The sequence below is a fragment of the Euprymna scolopes genome, chromosome 9 (genome assembly GCF_053919585.1).
Source record: "Euprymna scolopes isolate OS-2025 chromosome 9, ASM5391958v1, whole genome shotgun sequence".
Lineage (NCBI taxonomy): Eukaryota > Metazoa > Mollusca > Cephalopoda > Sepiida > Sepiolidae > Euprymna > Euprymna scolopes.
The window spans coordinates 143,177,847-143,201,443 of NC_136490.1; positions in this window are offsets into that span (position 1 = coordinate 143,177,847).

Consider the following 23,597-nt stretch of genomic DNA (forward strand, 5'->3'; position numbering starts at 1 on the left):
TCAAATATAAATGCAGTGGTGTTAGCAAGTGCAACCCTGAATCACATATAGGGTAAATTAGGATCTTCTCTAGAGATATCCCTGCCACACGGGAAGCCATCCTTAATGTAGGCACATATTCCATGCCCATGGCGATCTTGGGTGTCAGATTAAGCTGTTAAATTAGAGTATCCGTTAATTTATAGTATTGAAGATCCATATAATGTTCCAAGTCTGACAGTCGAACAACTTGATAGATTTTAGAGATGGCGGAGTAGTTTATATTCTAGACTACAGACGAAGACGCTGATTTCTTTTGAACAAAAATCAAAGCATCAAATCTCACACGCAGCGACATTATATTTAGTGATATTAAGCAGTATTATTCTTTAAGTATGGCGCACAATTTTCAGGTTGATTTGAGATTAAAGTCTTGTGATGGTTGCCCCCGATTTCCATTTCCCGTATTATGTAAAGACGGAAGCGAAGGCTTAGTGACATGAGTAGCCCAGTTACCATAGTAATTACAATTACCGCGGTAATAAAGAATCATGGTGATAAAACAATTTGTTCCTACTAAAACAAACTGCGGTCAAAAAAATATTCGTAGGAACCAGTATTGAAACAAAGTAGTAAATAAGAACGACGGGAGATAATGTGTTACGTATATGAGAGGCAGGAAGGGATAGCTAGTCAATGTTCATATTTACGGCGCGCCAGCCATTTTGGGGGTTTATAAAATAATAGCAGAACGTATCTTTTCACATCTTCACATCTCCTGGCAACTACGAGAGTCTCACTTTCTGGACAATTGGACTTTATTTGTTGACATTAGAATGTCGCGCCCCTTTTATTTGCCTATTCTAAGCAGCGTTGGGATTTCTCTACTGATTCATCTTCTATACATAGCTACTTTCCGTCGCTCCACGAGAATCTTAATTTTCTACTCAACTCTCGAACTGATGACGAACTGAAGACTGTAGTCTAACTTCTAAGCAGATGCTCCCTTCTTTTTATTTTACGGGAGTGTGTGCGTGAAGGGCTTTAATTCGCCCCCCTCCCAATACACTCACTGACCTGCCTCGCAACGTAGTTGCACGCCCTGTCAATAGAAGTCCTGGGTTTGATATATGTCAACGGTAACCTTTGTTGGCCCTATTGTCCTCCTTGGCACAAACAAGTTACGATGAACTCAGTGTTGCGGTAACCACGTTCTTGACACACAACATATGTATTCGTAAAAATGATTTCACTGAACAATTGTAGAAGAGAGATATTCTTTTTGATATATTGGCAACATCCCTCCTCATTCATGTATCAGATTTGTTTTCGCAGACATCGACGATCCTGGATCACTAATTTCTTCTACATTCTGACAGTTTCACCAAGATGCTCTTTGAAATATAGTATCTTGAGTCGTTTTAAGTTAGTCTGATCCATTGTACCTGAATCAGTATCATTTGCTTAACACAACAAAGGCTTGACCAATTCCGAAATAACCACCATGCTATTCAACAGTTCATCCATCTTGTTTGCCTGCTGGTTTGCCTATCGTGACTTCACGTACTTTGATCGGGGAATGAGGAGGAGTTAAGTGGGTACTCTACTTTCCTGAAGGATCTCCCACTAGATAGTAAAGACAAGGGGGTGTCTTACTGCTCTTGTTATGGAAGTGTTTCCACCCCACAACCGCATAGAGTGCCTAATATTCCCAAATATTCCCCCATCCTGTACTAGCTAGGCTCATCCTAGCTTTACTTCGGTGATATGGCGAAAACCAGCGTGTCCCTCTGATTATACCCTATATATTCACAACATTAGAATATATTAAATATTTGGAAATATAAAGAACTTGAAGCGTACGAGGAGCATGCAATAAGTAATGCCCCTGAGCCACTTCCCATAGCAGTAGAGCAACGAAACCCGGTACAGTTATTAGTCTTTCTCTACATAGGAACCACCCAGAGTTATGCATTTCTCTCATCGTTTGATGCAGCTCTGGAGACCGTTTTTGTAGAACACCCCAGGTTGGTCCTCCAACCACGACGTGACTTCAGAAATCAAGGATGCATCATTTGGGAAACGCTTTCCTTTCAAAAACAACTTCATGGCTGGGAAGAGATGAAAGACAGAGGGTGCAAGGTCAGGAGAGTAGGGAGGATGGGGAAGGATGTCATAACCACACGCTCATGCTTACGATCTGGCGACATGCGAGTTGTGGACCGGAGCGTTGTCCTGCAGGAGGAGGGTACCTTTGCTGATCTTGCCCCGCCTCTTCATTTTGATAACTTCCCTTAATTTCCTCAAAAGTGAAGCATAATAGACCCTTGTAATTGTGGTACCCTTTACCATGAAATCTGTCATCACTATTCCGTCCTGATCCCAGAAGACTGTGAGTATGACCTTGCCAGCGGACGGCTACACCATTGCCTTCTTTGGAGGTGGTCAGTCCAAGTACTTCCACTGCATTGACTGGGCTTTGGTCTCTGGATCATAGTTATGGACCCAGGTTTCCTCCTGTGTAATCAGTCTTTTGAAAAATTTGACTCATCTTCTTAACACATCTCTAAATTCATCCTTGAGCACTCGACGCGTTCTTGCTTCTGGAATGGTGTGAGCAACCAGGTAATCCATCTGGCAGAAACCTTATGCATATGCAAATGGTCATGAATGATAGTTTCCACAGACACTGTAATAATCTTGACATCTTGGGCTATTTGGCGATTAGTAATGCGCCGATCTTCCAAAATGGCAGCCTCAATATGATGGACAGATTCCTCATCAATGGCAGAAGGGGGGGGGGCGACCAGGTCTGGGAGCTGTTTCTACAGTCTTCTGGCCATGTTTGAATTCACAATGCCAGCGTTTTACAAGGTCATATGATGGGGAATTATCACCATAAGTTTCTTTCATTTCATCAAAAGTCTCCAGTGGTGTGCGTCCTTTCAAATACATAAACCTGATCACTGCTCGACATTCAACAGGGTCCATTTCAAAGCTGACTCAGGTCAAACACCTGTAAAACAGAAACCACAATTAGTTCAGAGCTGTAATTTGCCGCATAACCTGTAGAGATATAAATCATAGCACATGCAAAAGTTCAGCTAGATCAGACAACTGGAAGTGGGTCAGGGGCATTACTTATTGCACGCCCTTTGTATGTTCTGGAGATTACACGAAATTCACGATACGAATTATGCAGGTTTTAGCAAAATCCAAATTTTTGTAATCCCGAAAGTGCTTGTGGTTCACGAGATGTTAGTCTTAATCTCATTTTTATTTATATTTATAAAATAATTCAAAAGAAAACTTCGTAGGGTGTTTTAACGGTGAGTTTTCCAAACATTCAATCAGAAGATTTAAGATTCGATGCAAATTTAAATAATGCTTATATAGAATAAATCTATTATATTCTTATCCGACCGTATGAATGCCTTCTGATTGAACGTTCGAAAATTTCACCGTTAAAAGAACATACGGACTTTACTCTTCTGGTGAAGACATGCGCAAAAGGAATGAGAGAGAAGGAAAAACACTACACAAACGGGAAAGTGCTTAATCACAGAAAATTTGTTATAAACAACAATATTTTATTTTAAAAACTATTCCTGCGTTGTACTGCCATTCCCAAATAACAGATCTTATTAAAATTTAAACACTTCTTACGTAGAGGAAAATATGCTTCTCTATATCCTTTTTTCTTTTGTTCTCTCGCTCTTACTCTCTTTATTTCTCTCTCTTTGTCTGTCTGTCTGTCCCTCTCTCTCTATATATATGTATATGATTACTCTATTTAATCACATAAATTAATATACGAATATATGATTTTATGCGTAAATTTTCAGTATTTACTTCAACAGTGCTCAATACATAGGTAGAGCGAGGTATTAATTACTACACCTTGCGTTACTCAGTAGAAGCATATTGCGGTCGTTTGCTATTTTAGATACACTCACTATCATAATTTATTACAAAAAATGATATGTATTTTGGGAAGCATTAAACAAGCCATCTTGCCATATAACAATACTCTCATAGCTTTAGGAGGAAATAACTCTCATAGCTTGAATTACTCATCTTAATTCCGATTTTACACACAAATTTCATCAGCTATTAATAAGTAAAAAAAATAAATGAAATTAAATATATATTCAATTGAAAGTAAATCAAATAGATCAACTTTGAATATTATTTCTAAATAGCACAATTAAAATGATTCTATTATAACAAACTATAGCATCTAATGATTAAGATGAATTCTTTTATGTAATATACAAATAAAGTTTCTCATTGAATGTAGATTTCTTCTGAATGAATATTATATCTAGAAATCATGCTGGAATAAATGTGTTTATAAATCCGTTCAAAATTATTTTGTGAAATTTGTACAAATTAATTAAATTGTAAACAAACATACACACAGAAACATGACTACATTATAATAGATATAAATACACCCCAATATATATATATATATTTATATATATATATATATATATATATATATATATGTGTGTGTGTGTGTGTGTATAGTCATCCTCATACAGTACTATTTCGCTGTTTCACCATCAGTGCAGTTAGACAAGCAGCTACCTCAAGCAAGGATCGAAACCCGATCGCCCAAACGACAATCAGAGCTTCTAACCGTTGCGCTATACGGCTGCTCTCATGCAGCCAGTGAATTAACAATGTTTTCACAATGTGTGTGTGTGTGTGTGTGTGTGTGTTCTATACTTAAATGTCAGTCTCAAGACTAGAAAAAGTATTTCCCGAAAATAATATTTTTCTACAACTGTTATGTCTCCTTATAAAGATTAAAACCAAGATATAATGGATCAAATGGATTTTGGCTCCAGTTAAGTGTAAGTGCTTGGCATAAAAATAATACCATAATTGAAACGTCGTCATTTTCATTCACTTGATTAAAATAATAGCATCACATATTTCTATGGATAGACCACTTTATTTTGTTTTGATGCTTCCAAAGCAAAACAGGTTAATAAATTCCAGGTATTATTTCTGTAGTTATATTTGTATTTTCCTTAATGAGTATAAACTGTCGTTGATTCCGCAAGATAAAGACTATAAAAAGCTTTCTCTCTCACTGGCTGCTTTTAGTTGCTTCTAAATGAGACAACAAAGTCGTTATTGCGGAAAGGAGGCTCAACAATCGTGTGTTATCTCTCACAAATCGCTGACTTTATCTAAGGCAGATGGTTAACACACTTGCATAATGATTCGGGGAAGAGATGTGCCCAGCCAGGAATGAAGGATGGGAAATGTTTAGTTTTGCTATTTAAAAAAATATATATGGGTGAGGTAAAAGGAAAAAAAGGGGAAAAGTACGTATGCCCACCACAGGGATGTAGTTTTAGAACAATAAGAATAACGAAGTTACGCAAAATGTTTCGTTCGGGTTATTAAACAAAAATAAAAGAGAGAACCTGCCTGTCATTAGGTTTATTAAAAAATGTTATTTTTGTGGAAGCTTCTATTGAGGTCGACTTCGCGTTTGTTACAGTAATAGTAAAAAGTAAATTCTTATAAATATACATAATTCTATTATTGGTTTTGTTTTGCCATAAAATAATTCTAATACTTAAATGAAAGACAGCGTTAAGGTGACCACTGCAATTTAGTAATAGTGGTGCCTTAAAACAATTTGGATTCGAAATAACTACATCCAGATCATGATTTTTCTCGACAACCACTTACAAGAAATCAGAGAGTAATTATATTGATCAAATGATATGTGGTTATTTCATTTCTGCACACACACATACGCACACACACACACACACATATATATATATGTGTGTGCATGCATATATATGTATATATATACATATATATGTATATATATATGTGTATATATATATATATATATATATATATATATATATCACACGTCTACACCAGACCTTGTCTAAGCATTGACGCTCACATTATCAAACATATACTGAGATGGACGCTCACATTATCAAACATATACTGACATGTGGTGAGGATGTTAGACAGTCAACTCCTCAAACGAGCTTGCCGAGGTAAGACGTCTGGCTCAAAAGGCCTAAAAATGAGATTCAAAGATTGCTTGAGGTTCGGCTTAAAACAATGTGAGATATATGAAAGAACCTGGGAGAGTCTTGCTTTGGATTGTGGAGAGTGGAGAAGGACCTTGCGGAGAGGTGTTGGCAAGTTTGAGGCAGATCGAACTCAGTATGAGCTGCTGAAACGTGATATCCGGAAAGGGAAGGTGAAAGGAGCAGTGGGTGGGGGCGCCAAATTGGTCTGGAGTGTGAGGTGTCCGGATGATTACGTCTGAGCATAGCTGGCTGATAAACCACCAGACTACTCATCGGCGCAGTGGGCCACAAAGCAGTTTTGTGTTACCAGATCTAACCTGTGTCAACTGCGGGCGGACGTACAAAAAAAAAATATATCTTCTTTGCAGTACTTCGCAAACGAAAATTCTATGAAGGGGGACAAGCAGGTTTGGCCACTGCAACTGCAGTAAAAAGTCACGTCAGGTGTGGCTGCTAAGGCTTCCCGAATCTTCCTACTGCAACGCTTTTCCTGCAGATTCTCTGTGCGGGAGATCCCAAAGCAGTCGGCAGCCTCCTAGATAGTACGTCGTCAGGTAACACAGTCAGCAGCGAGAGAAGACCACTAGAGTTGGTCAATGTGGCAAAAGTCATCTATAGACAAACGGTTTCCCTGTACTATAGCTCTTTAGATCGGCTGGGCAAGCATTTGAAGCCATCTAAATGATTGTCGGCAGTTCTACCGCTATGAGATCGTCGCTAGCAAATCATATATCCCATTGGCCGCTACTTTTTACGTCCTCTATTTGTTTGCCAATAAAGAGTTTATGTTACAATACATAAATAACAGTCGATATAATTTACTGAAAGTGCTCGACCAAAGCAAAAAAAAAAAAAATATATATACATAGTCATCCATAGACATACTATTTTGCTGTATCATAGCTCTTAACTCTCTCTCTCCCCCTCTCTCTCTCTCTCTATCGACCTATCTATCTCCTTATATATATATATATATATATATATATATATATATACATATAGAATTAAATAAAATTAATCTAGCAGTTGTGGTTCGAAAATTGTTTCTATATTATTAATTAATTCTCCCGCTTTTGTCAAAAACTGACTGATGTATTTCCCATATTTTTTATAGGAGCAATACTTTTAACTTCGTCTGGATGTATCATCATGGATAATTAATCTAACTGATTCTGGATAGTTTATAGAAATTGATTCATAATATATGTATATACTAGCATTTCAGGCCGGCGTTGCCCGGGTCTTTGGAGGTGTATGTTGAGCAAAAAAAAAAAGTGGTAGTAGGAAGGCAGGCTCGAACCCGTACCGCGAAGGAGGAAAAGGATAGGGAAAACGTGACGTCTTTGCTTTTACGGCCACCGCCAAACCGGAAGTGACGTAGGTTTAAATTAAGGCTAGACAATCGAAAAGAAAAGAATGACTTTCGACAATAGAAAAGAAAAGAATGACTTTCGACAATATCGGCGAAAAAAGCCTGCAGAAAAATGCCGATTAAAGGTGAAGAAATAAATATTTTTAGCCAATTTTTCGATATTTGTCGTCTGAAAGGTCGAGCTTCAAATCGATACTGATCTTGTGAAAATCCGTCGCATCTATCGAAAGTTTTGGCAGACATACAAACATACATACATATATTTATATATTGATAGCTCAAATTTTCGACCCAAACCGATTAAAAAGCGTGGCCTATCTCTGAATACCCTTTATGTAAAATTTCAAATATTTAGACCAAACATTGTCTGAATAATTTGGTAGAGAACGCAGCGGTCAATTTTTTTTTTTAACTTTGACCCCTATTATGACCCCTTATTGTTTTGGTCTCAAATCAAGTTATTAAGTTAGATCCATGTCCAAGGAACCTATATCTAAAATTTCAAGTGTTTAGACCTATAGTTGTTGGAAGAGTTTGGTAGAGTTTTCAAAGCTTAAATCGTTGGATTTTGACACCGTAACTGCCAAATTTCTTGCCGCAAACTGGTTACTAAGATTTTTCTCAAATCTCAGTACCCTGTATATTAAATTTCGAGTCTGTAGACTGAAAATTGACAGAGATATTGTGTAGGGAAATGTCCACAGACATACAGACACACACACAGACACATTCACTTACGCATAAACATGATATTTTAATTAATGCAGATTTCATATGTATTATTATATAATCAATCCTCAATTGATTATTGTATATTACGAGGAATAATTTTTCCGGTTGATTAATTCCTAAAAAAAAAATTAAAGTAAAATAAAATAAATAAATAAATGAATAAAATAAAAATAATAATAATGATAAAATAATTACTCAAATTCCGTCTGTGTTTTTTACAATATGACGTCATATTTGTGTTTGCCGATGAATTCCATGTAAAAGCTACTTTTGACTAATGCTTAGTTTTCAAATATGCAGACAAAGAAATGATTTTTGGAGATGTTATATGGGTTATCTTGTTTTATCGTCAGCTGAACTTATTAACAAGAACAAATTAAAATAAAATGGTAACGTACACCCTGGTTTTAACAGGGGATCATTCGATATGTACTCGAATGCTCAATCAGCACACTATATCTCCAGATTATAATAAGTCTGTTTTTTTTAAGAAGAAATTTGTTTAAAGTTTATTATCTACCTTGCCTGATGTAACATACAATATTACCCTTTAAGATTATTTTTTTATCTATAAGAGAGGAAAACTATTTTTTATGGGATATTTTCGAATTTTGATACTTATCGTATGAATTACTATAAAAAACATATCTAAGAACACTTCCAGACATATACACTGCCACTGTGTAGAATTTGCAAAAGATACGCTCAGCCGTTTGGTGAACTATGTGAAAGGAACTCACACACAGAGTGCTTTTTATATATATACACACACATATATGTGTGTGTGTTTTTGTGCGTGTGTGTGTACGTTTTATTTATTCATGAATTTATAAAATAAGTTCAGTAATCTACCTATTAACTTAATCAAACTTTTAGGGGTAAGAAACCTGACAATGGTGTTATTAATTCCTTAGACGTTTAAAATATATTTACTAACATTCCAATTAAAGACACAATAGATATTATTAATAATATATTCAATAACTCTTTAAATTAATTCCAATACCTTGCCTGAAATATTGGTATATACCAGAGAAATCTTTTATGATCATTATGGTAGCATTTTTGTACAAATATATGGGGATTTTCTGGGCTCTGTAATAGGTACAACATTAAGTAATTATTATATATGCAACCTATAAAATAACATTTTTAATCTTATTGTAAAACACAACACTACTTATGCCTTATCAATGGCTTACTTATCATGCATATAATATTTTGATTAGATCAAATTACCGTAGGTTACGAACAACAAATACCTTATATATATATATATATATATATATATATATATATATATTATTCATTTGCATGTATTCAAGCTAGTTTGTTGATTTATTCGACTAGATCGTTCAATTGATCACAAACTATTCTATGTAATGGATTTATGTATTATTAATTTCAATCGTAGCATGTAGATTTTTTAATCCAATAAAAGTGACACATACAGATTAAATTACGTTTATATGAGGACATAACTAAACTTTTTGCATTAATGTTGTGCAATATTTTACGAAGTATTTTCTCTTTATATTAACTAAATTAATATTTTTATCTTAGTTGTAATTTACAAAAACATAGTTTGATAATCTCTACTAATATATATACACAAATTTGTCTGTCTGTGTGTTTGTGTGTCTGTGAGTATGTTCGCTATGCATTTCAAAACGGCTGAGCCGATTTTTATGAAATTTCATACATAGGTACTTTATGTGCCTGGTAGTGTTCTTAGATAGATTATGTATCGGAGTTTGGACGATAATTATCGATAATCGATAAACGAAATTTCGATGAAAGAAAGGACAGGAGACGACAGTGAGCACCTTACACAATTTAACGTGACAAATGCATTTGAGAAGTTTTATTAACACACAAGCCGAAAAGTTCGAAATATAAAATCAACAGTATGTTCTTTGATATTACAGGGGCTTGTTCGAAATTAATGTTTCTGTTTAAAGCACAATTACATTATGATTCTTGATTTTTTAAGTTTAAACTTAAATTCAAGCCATTATCACCGCATAAGCAGTAAGGTCAGTCTTATAAAATCAACAGTGGGTTTTTATATGACAGGAGCGGGTTCGAAATGAATGAGTTTATTTAGAGCAGAAACCTATAAAGATAGTTTCCTTACTAGACCCCTTATATTTGAAATAAAGCACTCATCATCTTAACTTACTATAATATGGTCGCCTTGAAGTATAGTGTTAATAAATACTTGTTGAACTTGTAGTGAGACTGAGAAACGATCCTGACGAACACTAAAACGCGCATGTCTCCAATTGTTTCATTTCTTATTCTTCTTCTCTTCTTTCGGATTAGCTTTAGCATTCACTCGACAAAGTACGTCCAAGGATCGAATACTGTTGCCATATCTGGGCAGGAGCTGCTAAAAACAGCCTATCCTGCCTTGACAGAGTACAAAATAGACTTCGTGGCTTAGTGGGGGATGCCCTTTTCTCTACCCTGCAACCTCTCTCCAACAGAAGAGACGTTGCGAGCCTGCCCTTGTTTTATCGTTATTTCCATGGCAGATGCTCGTCTGAACTCCAATCTCTGGTCCCCCCTCGCCAATCTTTCATAAGAAACACCCGTCTAGCTGAATCCACTGTGAAAAATTTCCCCCACTCTATATCTGTGCTTAAATCAAAACGCGGATTCCATGAACAAAGCTTCTTTCTTAGAACTGCACGCCTGTGGAACTCTGTTCCGTCTGCCTGCTTCCCTCCGGACTACAATTTGGATGTCTTCAAGTCCAATGTTAACAAATTCCTAATGAACCGTCCCCTTAAGTAAACATTTCAGCAAATCTCCTCACTAACGTAATGTACTTGCAATAACCCTTATCCCTGAGTGGCTTCCGGGCCTTGATAAGTGGTGATCACTGTGTTAAAAAATAACAAAAAAAATACAAAGCAATGAACTTTTCATAGAAACGTGAACTAAAACTAATTTTAACCTACTGAAAATCGTTTCAAGCTCCCCCAAAATAACACGTACCTATAGTAAGCTGACACAGAGTGAGAAAAAACAAGGAAGAAAACATCCAAACGCTAGACAGACGGTTACTTCAACAGCCGCGCACAGAATACATACCCTTTTACCCCCACCCCCACCACATCTCCTGAGAAGAGGCAAATCGAAAAAGAAAAGAAATCAATGACGCACGCAGCAGCGTCCAATGACTCGCTCAGATCTATACACGGACACTAACGAGAACAAGGTCAGACCACGCGCACACATACACAATGCCACGCTGCCAAATACTTACTTATACAGGCAGATCACAATATTAACATATTTACCTACATACATCTTAGCCTCGTGACTATTTACTGAACATTCTTTAGCAAACACGTGTTTGCACAATGAACATTTACCGATGGAAAATAACCTTTATATATGTATAAAATGTTTTGTTTGAATCGTATGTTTTTCTCAGTTCTTTAATTTACGGCACTTTTTTCATGTTTTAGGTAGCACTTGCTGCCTGGTGGCCCTTCCATTCTTTGAATGTTTGCATTTCTTTTCATTTTTATCCACGAACGATCCATATATATGCTTTCTTTTTCCTTGCTATACTAAAACAACTTTCATACCTTAATTTCTATTAAATGTCTCATGTGGTTATCATCGTCCTATATGAGACTTACGATTACCAGAGATAATGCCTCAAGTCACTTTTACATTGAGGTCACCACTTATCAAGGCCCGGAAGCCACTCGGGGATAAGGGTTATCGCGTGTACAGTAATGAATGGGATAGTATCATAGTAATATTTAGTATTGGAGATTTGATAAAGAGGGTGATTCATCAGGAATTTGTTTGTTAGACTTGAAGACATCCAAGTTGTAGTCAGGTGGGAAACAGGCAAACGGAAGAGAATTCCACAGGCGTGCACTACATGGAATCTACGTTTTGATTTTAGGCACACTGCCCATTTTATCCATTGCTCCTAATTTTTTTTAATGATGCTTATCGTTTAACTGGCCATTTCTTTAAGAATTATACTCAGACGGCCTTGAAAAGCGCTGATCTTTAAATGAAAAACAAATGAGTTTGATGTCTACTGTTTTTTATTTATCTTCAACAAATTTTTTTAAAGTGAAATGATAAAACTTTTGTTGTTGTAATCATCAAATGTTGTGATCATCAAATGTTGTAATCATCAAATGTTGTGATCATCAAATATTGTGATCATCAAATGTTGTAATCATCAAATGTGGTGATCATCAAATGTTGTAATCATCAAATGTTGTAATCATCAAATATTGTGATCATCAAATGTTGTAATCATCAAATTTTGTGATTATCAAATGCTGTAATCATCAAATGTTGTGATCATCAAATGTTGTGATCATAAAATGTTGTAATCATCAAATGTTGTGATCATCTTCAAAATACGCCTATACTATAGCGCATGTCACTAGGAAGGGCTTTAAGCACCGTTTACCAGTGTCATGATGTCGTTAATGGGAATAGAGAATGTAATGGCGGACATGCTATGATCAATTCAAAAGATTCGTAAAAAATCTTCACAAAGTAAACATATACGGTGTGCTTAAAGTTTAGCTGTCGACTGCAACGATTCTTAGCTTTTTTAAAGTAAGAGGAATTATGTTCTAATACACAAAAGATAGTGTATTTTCGGATTCTGTTATTTTTCATGTTTTCCAGGCTAAAAAAATCAACAAAATCATTAGCTGGAATATGAATGAAATTAAACAATTTTGCTTGTTAATAACCTTGTGATTGTTGAATAAGTTTAAATTTGTGATAATTTTTGCTTTAAATAGCTATTCTTATTAATTTATAACCGCACATCATAATACGAGGGTTGTTTCAAAATAAAATCTTCTATAGTTAACTTAAAAGGTTGAAGAACTATGGAAATAGGAGTGGTATCATTAAAACAAGCAACGCACTCTGCTTCAGAGTGTATTTTTTCTACATAGTCATAACAGTTCTCAATGTACTTTTGTCAGCGATAAACGATGGCTGTGCAGGTTCGGAGCGAACCTTTTCTATACGAGGTTCGTACCAATAGTAAATACTCCTATTATTTTTAAATCCAAAATGTTTAAGAGCTATGAAGACGAGAGGTGTACTATGAAAAGAAACTATCTATTGTGTTCCAGACATATTTTTTCATAGTCACTACGATTCTCAATGCACTTTTCTCAGTGATTAAATAACGCATCCATGTTTCTTGATCTACGTTCACGAGATAATTTGCTTGTATAGTCTCACACCGTCAATATCTGAAGCTTTCAGATCATGAATGCATAATTTCACTCATTATAATAATGCAATGTGCAATCCCCTCTGATCAATTCGGACGGAATAAAAATAGGAAGCAATAATTTTGGAAAAACTCTTGTGCGTATATATATATATATATATATATATATATATATATATATATATATATATATATATATATAACAATGCAACTCTTTGAGTCAGAATGGTTAAATTTCTGGCGGAAGTGAAGTGAACATGTGATAAGATTCAATGTGAATTGTTTTGAAAATACAAATTCTTGAAACCAAATAAAAAAAAGAGAGAATTGTACGAAACGCGAGATCAACCTAAACAAAGAGGAATCAAAATTGGCCAATCGTAAGGAGAAGTTAGCACGGAAAGTAAGTCAGGTTAAAGAACAAGAAAATAATTTATTAAAAAATGACGTCATTCAAAAGCAAACGGACGAAAATATAGGGTGTAAATATTTTCAGCTAACTTTGAAGCAGAAAGTTTTAAGTTTACCAAAAAGATTCGATATCGTTTTGTTTGGTTTATCTTTTAATGCATAAAATCATTCTTTGAGATATTTTCATTCTTAAATACGATATCGATTTTAAAGTAATCATTTGTTCGTTATATTGATCCTTATTGTGACGTAGAATATCCATTGTTTTTATAGATGATAGCTTGTTTGATATCTTCCTCTGAACCCACTGGCAAATCCAGTTGACTCTGATTAATCAAGGTAATGGAATAAAAGTTAATTATTAATGTTTGTTATACACATCAATTCAGAAGACATGACTAACCTTTACTTGAAGTCGTTAATAATTTACATTCCTTACAAGTCGTCGAAGTTAGTTTGTTTAAGTTTGAAACACAAAATGTTAATAAAAATTTAAAGAAATGTATTTATTATAATGTAACGTTGCACAAGGTTACTCACCGGATCCACACGTTGTATGCAGTCTACGACGCAAGGAGCATAAGACAATAAATAACTTATAGCATATTTTCTTTCAAACAAGAACATTTATTTCCGCACTCCTCCGTCACGTTGAATTCTCGTAACGGTTGCGACATCAAACCTGTATCTAACGTGCTCGAACGTGATTAGCGTTCAAACGCGCTCTTTCTCCTAGTCTATTTCCTTACAATAACGTATTAATTCGCACATGCATGTTCGCGCTCTGTTACGTTAAGATTTAACAAATTTTAAATCTTAGACTTTTATACATTTGTAATCGGCACTACGATTAGTCAATAGTATATCAAGATAATAAAGCTCCAGGAAAGCTAATTATTTACCAGAATTTATTTGAATTCTTTTACTTTTAAAATTGTTTTACTGATGAAAATAGCGATTAGAATTAATAAAGTAACAATGCGTTAACTTCGCATTATTCAAGACATCTTATCTGAAAGAAAACAGGTCTAAAGGCACAATACACAGGGGTCTGATATCAGTGACGAATAACATGGATATTTTGTATGTTTTTCTCTAACTCATTATGTCATACGATATCCATTTTATTGCGTTAATAAGATGTTCTTCTGTTGCCTTAAACTAGTGTATTAATCATGCTGTTATAAATCGAGCATTATTTCTATCGGCCTAACACGGGTATTGAACATAGCTACCATCGCAAAAGAACAAACAGGAAATAAGTCTAGTTTTTTTCTGTTATAACAAAAAGCATTTATCACCATTATTTTCCAAACAATATCTGCTTTTTGTTTTTTTCTAACTATTCGTTTCGTCTGAACATGAGATTTAAAAAACCTGCCGTTTCGATGCCGGCATTAAAATCTCCCGCCGTCACCATGGGGCCACACGCCCATCTCATCCGAATCGAGGTTTTTCTTTTTTGTTCGGCCAAGCTATTTCTCTTTATCAACTGCTTACGTCCATATTTTTAAACGAGCGCTTTCCTCTCCTCCGACGACTTGCAGTATTTTTTCTCTTCCTTCTGATACAAGCCCGCGCACACTTGCTAATTTGTACAGTGCTAATTTGTATGCTGCTAATTTGTATAGTGGTAATTTGTATACTGGTAATTTGTATAGTGCCAATTTGTAAAGTGCCAAGACGTAAGCCCGCGCACACTGCTAATTTGTCTAGTGCTAATTTGTATAGTGCTAATTAGTATAGTGCTAATTTGTATACAGCTTATTTGTATAGTGCTAATTTTTATAGTGCTAATTTGTATACTGCTAATTTGTATAGTGCTGATGTGTATAGTGCTAATATGTATACTGCTAATTTCTATTGTGCCAAGACGCAAGCCCGCGCACACTTGCTAATTTGTATTGTGCTAATTTGTATACTGCTGATTTGTATAGTGCTAATTTGTACGTTGCTACTATGTATAGTGCTAATTTGTATACTGCTAATTTGTATAGTGCGAATTTGCATAGTGCAAAGACGCAAGCGTGCGCACACTTGCTAATTTGTATGCCGCTGATTTGTATAGTGCTAATTTGTATGCTGCTAATTAATATAGTACTAATTTGTATTCTGCTAATTTGTATACTGCTAATTTGTATAGTGTCAAGACGCAAGCCCGCGCACACTTACTAATTTTTATACTGCTGATTTGTCTAGTGCTGATTTCTATGCTGCTAATATATATATAGTGCTAATCTGTATACTGCTAATTTGAATACTGCTAATTTGTATAGTGCTAATTGGTATAGTGCTAAGACGCAAGCCTATGTACACTTGCTTATTTGTACATTGCTAATTTCTATACTGCTAATGTGTATACTGCTGATTTGTATACATCTGAATTCTATAGTGCTAATTTGAATGCTGCTAATTTTTATTGTGCTAGTTTTTATGCTGCTAATTTGTATGGGGTTTATTTATATACTGGTAATTTGTATAGTGCTAATTTGTATACTGCTAATTTGTATAGTGCTAATGTGTATACTGCTAATTCGTATAGTGCTAATTTGTATAGTGCTAATTTTTATGCTGTTATTTGTATGGTGCTGATATGTATAGTGATCATTCGTATAGTACTAATTTGTATAGTGCTAAGACGGAAGCCCGTGTGCACTTGCTAATTTGTATAGTGCTAATTTTTATACTGCTGAACTGTATAGTGCTAATTTGTATGCTGCTAATTTGTATGCTGCTAATTTGTATGCTGCTAATTTGTATGCTGCTAATTTGCATAGTGCGAATTGGTATACTGCTAATATGTACAAGAATAAAAAAGCATTTGAAATGCAAAAGGATATAGGGATGGTATGCCCAAAAGTATACAAACAAGATAGCTATGAATGGCTAGGCACATGGAAATAGAATTGCATCCAAAGTATAGCCCTATAGCTTTACTCCAAGCTTCATTCCGTGCCATCATTACGGTTGTAAAAAGCTATAGGGCTATACTTTGGATGCAATTCTATTTCCATGTGCCTAGCCATTCATAGCTATCTTGTTTGTATACTTTTTGGCATACCATCCCTATATCCTTTTGCATTTCCAATGCTTTTTTATTCTTGTTAATTAGTATTTTTACTTACAGTCTTATTTTTAAACTTACATTCATGATAGTATTGTCTTTTTTAGGTGGCGGCTCATTGCCGCCTCCATTAGTAGCAGGTCGCTTCCTGCTGGGTTTTAGGTCTTTGGGTTTTGGGCCTTAGGAGTTGCCTCTTGGTCCTCCATCGGTTCTATATTACATAGAGAGTGCTACCGCCTCTCTGATAAAACAGTTAGAGTATTGTAAAGTTCTAAAATGTTCATACCTTCACTATTAAATTTTTCTTGGTTCATTCTTTGGCGTTTTGGCAAAGATTTGGCAGTTTTTTATATTTATATTTATAATAGTTTGTGCATGAGGCAGCTTTTTCCCCTCGGAATCCCTGTTATACCGTGCTTTTGAGTTAGCACGTGGGGCAGCCTTTTTTCCCTGGTTCTTTGTTATAAAGAGCACGTGACGCAGCTTTTTTCTCCTCAGAATCCCTGTTATACCGTGCTTTTGAGTCAGCACGTGAGGCAGCCTTCTTTTATTCTGGTTCTTTGTTATAAAGAGCACGTGAGGCAGTTTTTTCCCCTCGGGATCCCTGTTATACCGTGCTTTTGAGTCAGCACGTGAGGCAGCCTTCTTTGCCTCAGGATCTGCATGATACTTAATTTTTATTATTTCAACATTTTTCTGATAGTATTCTTTTTGCTCAGATAATACCTTGACTTTGTTTTTTTCATAGTCTATATTTCTCTGAGCTTTTTTACTACGTGCTGACTTTGGCATTTTTTATTAAATGTAAACATATAACACTTATGTGTATCGTACTATAATATCACTTATCTTATCGCAAGACAACTCTCGTAGAATTGAGATACTGCCCCGTCACCAATAGTTAAAGTGTGGAACGGTATATACACCAATAGTGTAGTTGTTATCTTTATATGAAGTCCTAATTAGTGACAGTGTGAGGTTAATTGGTTAATTTATTGTAGTTTATTTTAGAAAACTTACTTGTTTTTATTAGTAGATTGTGTATAGTAGCCACAATATCTAGTTATTTTTGTGGCTAGGGCTTGGATTTTGATTCTTTTTGGTCAGCTTCCAGTGAGTTCTTAGAAGATGACTTTCTTGCAGTTTCTTTTGCGGTTAATTCAACTTATTTCCTTTGGCGTTTGGTGAGTTCTTAGAAGAACTGGTCTGATCTACTTTTCTTAGCGAGCGAAGAGATTCAGCTGCATTTAACAATGGTTGCTATGGTGTATTTTTGCGCATGCGTGAGAATTTCAAGTTTTCTCCTTATTTTTCAATAGTTTGACAGTAGTCATGTGTCTTTCTGCCAAGAGCGACAGACTTCAGTGTTAGCCGTGATCGTCTAGAGGTTAGGACCCCACGTTGTGGCCGTGCTAACCTAGGTTTGAATCCTGGTCACAGCATTGACATTTTGTACATATTTTACAGTCCAAAATCTGAAGAATTATTTGTTTTTATAACATTGTTTTTTGACGCCGTACTTGCTGATAGGTTACTCTTATAACAATTTTGATCAACTGAGATAAAGATTTCGTGGTTTCATTAACGCTGGTGGGTTACTGTTTAAAGAAAAAACCTTAACGTTCACCTCAAATATTCAGCGTCCAAGAAATATAGGCCACTGGCAAACTGGAACGTCTGTGAGCATCCGGTGTATTATTTGGAGCTGTCCCTTTTGAGAGAAGTTCCGTGTTCGAAGTGGTCTGTCTACATTGGGTATATAGTGTTTAAAACTTGTTATTACACGTAATCTTATTTAATTATGAAGTTAGCTAAAAAGCGATGGTTCACTGCACTTCTCCGTGTAAAGAGCAGTCGATTGATGCTTGAACTGTTGTCAGAGACCGTTCGTACACCGAGATACATCGTCTCAAAAGAAAGAAGAAAGCAGAAGAAGAAAGAAGAAAGAACAATTGGCCATTTTTGTACCTTTTTTTCTCTCTTTTGACATTTTAACCGACGTTCTGACACTCGCTGGATTCGTAAGGCGCTTCTCTGTAAGAATATGTGCTTTTTGAAACTTATAAGTTGATTTTAGTTGACATTTGGATAGTTTTGTTTTGTAGGCGTATATAGGCGTGTACGGGCCATCCCTATATAGACAGTGCTACCGCCTCTCTGATACTGCTAATTTGTATAGTGCTAAGATGCACGCTCGTGTACACTTGCTAATTTGTATAGTGCTAATTTGTATACTGCTGGTTTGTATAGTGCTAACTGTATAGTTCTAAAACGCTAGCCGTGTAGACTTGTTAATTTGTATACTGCTAATTTGTATCCTACTAATTTGTATACTGCTAATTTGTATCCTGCTAATTTGTATAGTGCTAATTTGTATAGTGCTAATTTGTATACAGCTGATTCGTATAGTGCAAATTTGTATGCTGCTAATTTGTATTGTGCTAATATTTATAGTGCTAATTTGTATAGTGCTAATTCGTAAACTGCTAATTTGTATACTGCAGATTTGTATAGTGCTAATTTGTATGCGGTTAATTTTTATAGTGCTAATTTGATTAGTGCGTATTTGTATACTGCTCATTTGTATAGTGCTAATTTGTATGCTGCTAATTTGTATAGGGCAAATTTGTATGCTCATAATTTGTATAGTGCTAGTTTTTGTGCTCATACTTTGTATAGTGCTAATTTGTATACTGCTAATTTTTGTAGCGCTAATTTGTATACTGCTAATTTGTATAGTGCTAATGTGTATACTGCAAATTAGTATAGTGCTAATTTGTATAGTGTTAATTTGTATGCTGCTTATTTGTATAGTGCTAATTTGTATGTTGCTAATTTGTATAGTGCGAATTTTTATGGTGCTAATTTGTATAGTGCTAATTTGTAAACTTCTAATTTGTATAGTGCTAATTGGTATAGTGCAATGACGCAAGCCCGTGTACACGTGGTAATTTGTATACTGCTAATTTGTATACTGCGAATTTGTATACTGCGAATTTGTGTAGTGCTAATTAGTATGCTGCTAATTTTTATAGTGCTAATTTGTATATTGCTAATTTTTATACTGCTACTTTTTATAGTGCTAATCTGTATACAGCTAATTTGTATACAGCTGATTTGTATATTGGTAATTTGTATACTGCTAATTTGTAAAGTGCGACTTTTTATGCTGCTAATTTTATAGTGCAAATTATATAATGCTAATTTGTATACTTCCGATTCGTATACTGCTTATTTGTAAAGTGCTTATTTGTATGCTGCTAATTTGTATGCTGCTAATTTGTATTGTGCTAATTTGTATAGTGCGATTTTCTATACTGCTAATTCGTATAATTCTAAGACGCAAGCCCGTGTACACTTGCTAATTTGTATAGTGCTAATTTGTATACTGCTGTTTTGTATAGTGCTAATTTGTATACTCATATTTTTATACTGCTAATTTGTATAGTGCTAAAACGCAGGACAGTGTATACTGCTAATTTGTATACTGCTGATTTGTATAATGCTAATTGTATAGTGCTGCTTTTTTGTATAGTGCTTATTTCTATACTGCTAATTTGTATAGTGCTAATTCGTATAGTGCTAATTTGTATGCTGCTAATTTTATAGTGCTAAGATGCAAGCCATTGTACACTTGCTAATTAGTATAGTGCTAATTTGTATATTGCTTATTTGCATAGTGCTAATTTATATGCTGCAAATTTGTATGGTTCTTATTTGTATGCTACTAATTTGTATAGTGCTTATTTGTATATTGCTATTTTGATAGTGCTAAGACGCTAGCCGTGTGGACTTGTTAATTTGTATACTGCCAATTTGTATACTGCTAATTTGTATACTCCTGATTTGTATAGTGCTATTTTTGATGCTGCTAATTTTTATAGTGCAAATTTGTATACTCCTAATTTGTATGGCGCCAATTTGTATAGTGCTAATTTATATAGTGCTAATTTGGATAATGATAATTTGTATAATGCTAATTTTTATAGTGCTTATTTGGATAGTAATAATTTGTATGGTGCTAATTTATATAGTGCTAATTTGGATAGTAATAATTTGTATAATGCTAAGACGCAAGCCCTTGTACACTTCCTAATTTGTATAGTGCTAATTTTTATACTGCTGAATTGTATAGTGCAAATTTATATGCCGTTAATTTGTATGCATCTAATTTTTTTAGTGCTAATAAATATAATGCTAATTTGTATACTGCTAATTTGTATAGTGCTAATTTGTAAACTGCTATTTGTATAATGCTAAGTTGTGTGCTGCTAATTTGTATACTGCTAATTTGTATAGTGCAAATTTGTAAACTGCTAATTTGTATAATGGTAATTTGTATACTGCTAATTTGTATAGTGCTAATTTGTATAGTGCTAATCTGTAGAGTGCTAAGTCGCAAGCCCGTGTACACTTGCTTATTTGTATAGTGCTAATTTGTATAGTGCTAGTTTGTACGCTGCGAATTTATTGTGCTAATTAGTGTTGTGCTAATTTGTATACTGGTGATTTGTATAGTGCTAATTTTTATACTGATGAATTGTATAGTGCTAAGACGCAAGCCTGGGTACACTCGCTAATTTTTATACTGCTAATTTGTATACTGCTGATTTGTATAAAGATAATGTGTATGCTGCTTATTTGTATAGTGCTAATGTGTATAGTGCTAATTTGTATAGTGTTAATTTGTATAGTGCTAAGAGGCAAGCCCGTGTACACTTGCGCATTTGTATACTGCTTATTTGTATACTGCTGATTTGTATACTGCTAATTTGCATACTGCAGATTTGTATGCGGCTACTTGTATAGTGCTTATTTGTCTAGTGCTAATTGGTATAGTTCTAATTTGTATGCTGGTAATTTTATATAGTGCTAATTTGTATGCTGCTTATTTGTATCGTGCTAATTTGTATACTGCTCATACGTATAGTACTAATTTGTATAGTACTAATTTGTATTGTGCTAATTTGTATAGTGCTTAGACGCAAACCCGTTCACCCTTGCTAATTTGTATACTGCTAATTTGTATACTGCTAATTGGTATTATGGTAATTTGAATGGTGCTGATTTGTATGCTACTAATTTTTATAGTGCTAATTTTTATGCTGCTAATTTTTATAGTGCTAATTTGTATAATCCGTCGACGCAAGCCCGTGTACACTTGCTTACTTGTATACTGTTACTTTGTATACTGCTGACTTGTATAGTGCTAATCTTATGCTGCTAATTTGTATACGGCTGATTTTATAGTGCTAATTTGTATGGGGCTAATTTGAATAGTGCTAATTTCTATACAACTAATTTGTATACTGATTATTTGCATAGTGCTAATTTGCATGTTGCTGATTCCTAGAATTCTAATTTTTATGCTGCTAATTTGTATACAGCTAATTTGTATAGTGCTAATTTGTATACAACTAATTTCTATAATACTAAATTGTATACTGCTAATTTGTATACTGCTGATTTGTATAGGGCTAATTTGTATGCTGCAACTTTTTATGCAGCTAATTTGTATAGTGATAATTTGTATAGTGCGAATTTCTATAGTGCTAATTAATATAATGTTAAGACGCAAGTCCGTGTACACTTGCTAATTTGTATAGTGCTAATTTGTAAAGTGTTGATTTGTACAGTGCTTTTTTGTATGCTGCTAATATATATATTGCTAATTTATATCCTGCTAATTTGTATACTGCTAACTTGTATATTACTAATTTTATACTGCTAACATGTATACTGCTAATTTGTATACTGCTAAGACGCAAGCCTGTGTACACTTGTTAATTTGTATGCTGCTGATTTGTATACCGCTGATTTGTATAGTGCTACTTTGTATACGAATTGTATAGTGCTGCATATTTCTTAGTGCTAATTTGTATGGTGCTAATTTGTATAGTGATAATTTGTATAGTGCTAATTTGTATAGTGCTAAGACGCAAGCCCGTGTACACTTGCTTATTTGTGTAGTGTTAATTTGTATGCTGCTAATTTGTATAGTGCTAATTTTTATACTGCTAATTTGTATAGTGCTAAGACGCAAGCCCGTGCACACTTGCTAATTTTGATACTGCTGATTTGTATAATGATAATTTGTATGCTGCTAATTTTTATAGTGCATATTTGTATAGTGCTCATTTGTAAGCGGCTGATTTGTATAGTGCTTACTTGTATGCTTCTAATTTGTATAGTGCTAATTTGTATACTGCTGATTTGTGAAGTACTAAGACGCAAGCCCGCGTGCACTTGCTAATTTTTATAGTGCTAATTTGTATACTGCTGATTAGTACAGTGCTATTTTGTATGCTGCTAATGTGTATAATGCTAGGACGCAAGCCCGTGTACACTTGCGAATTTGTATACTGCTAATTTGTATACTGCTGATTTGTATAATGCTAATTTGTATGCAACTAATTTGCATAGTGCTGATTTGTATGCTGCTACCTTGTATAATGCTAATTTGTATAGTTCTAATTTGTGTAATGTTAATTTGTATATTGCTTATTTGTATGCCGCTAGTTTGTATTGTGCTAATTTGTATAGTTCTAATTTATATAGTGCTAATTTTTTATAGTGCTATGACGCAAGCCCGTGTACACTTGCTAATTTGTATACTGCTACGTTGTATACTTCTGATGTGTATAGTACTTATTGTATGCTAATAGTGCTAATTTGTATAGTGCTAATTTGTATACGGCTGATTTGTGTAGT